Genomic DNA, 1,038 nt, shown 5'->3' with positions numbered 1-1,038 from the left:
CATTCTGTAGCCTCTCTGTCGATTCCTCCGTTTCAGTTCCAACATGGCTTAGATCTCGGGGCGCACCTTAATATTAGCGGCGCTATGAAAGCACAAGTTCAAAGGTTCCTCTGAGAGTGTAAATTATTTCATTGCTGTTGCTGATTGAATGAGCCACTAACGTGCGAACTGCCCCAAAATATGATTCAGGAATCTGGTACCAACTCTCGCGCGTTGAATAACGACAGACAGCTTCCAAATGAGGCCTTTCAGAGACGACTTTGGGGTACATTTGACAGAAAGACAAGTTCAGGAATCCGTGGTGCGCTGTGACACCAGCGCAGCAGCTTCTTCCCTGCCTTTGAACCGGGCCGCCTGCGCAAGGAATGCCAATGCGGAACTGCTTTTCGTGGAAGGATCAGAACGCGGCAAGGACACTCTCAAACAGAATGGCATATGCATCAGAACCAGGTTGGAGAAAAACTTTATAATGCTTTACACAGTAATTAAATGGAGTTGCCTTACATTTCACTACGAGAGCAGATTCTTTCAAGCAAATTCGAAGGCAGGTTTGCAGATGGGAAAGCAAGCAAGAAAGCTCCGTTCTTGTCCATGTAAAAGGCTGCAGTTGACGAACAAAGCAGTTTCTGCCCAGTTTCGAACTGGGGACCTTTCGCGTGTTAGGCGAACGTGATGACCACTACACTACAGAAACCAGCCGCGGTCGCCGCCCTCCGGCGCAGTGGCATCCAGCACTGAAAGTTGAAGCCATTCTCCGTTTCACCTTTCTGTTTCCAATCGCTCGTTGTTGTCCAGCGTAATTGACATCTTGACAACGTTCAAAAAAGACACGTGAAATTGATGACAATATATAGACAATGATTTCGTCAATGTTTGGACCGTAGGGCGAGGTGGAATAAGCTGGGACGACTTTCCCTGCAGCGTAACGGCTGCGATATGATCTCATGGAAGGGTTGTAAACTGAGTATTTCTGTGTTTTACCCAAATTGGGGTGAGTTGAAAACTCGAGAGCATAGGTTTAAGGTGAGTGGGCTGAAA

General features: G+C 47.3%; 1 non-coding gene across 1 annotated transcript; it reads right to left on the bottom strand.

Annotated features, from left to right (window-relative positions):
* Positions 1 to 621: 621 nt before the first annotated feature.
* On the bottom strand, positions 622 to 694 carry trnav-aac (transfer RNA valine (anticodon AAC)). Its single transcript has one exon. It is a non-coding gene; the product is annotated as a tRNA-Val (tRNA).
* Positions 695 to 1,038: the final 344 nt, after the last annotated feature.

This window comes from Chiloscyllium punctatum, chromosome 24 (genome assembly GCF_047496795.1).
Source record: "Chiloscyllium punctatum isolate Juve2018m chromosome 24, sChiPun1.3, whole genome shotgun sequence".
NCBI classification, from domain to species: domain Eukaryota; kingdom Metazoa; phylum Chordata; class Chondrichthyes; order Orectolobiformes; family Hemiscylliidae; genus Chiloscyllium; species Chiloscyllium punctatum.
The sequence above is the reverse complement of the archived record's forward strand: the minus strand, read 5'-3'. Positions and strand labels throughout refer to the sequence as shown.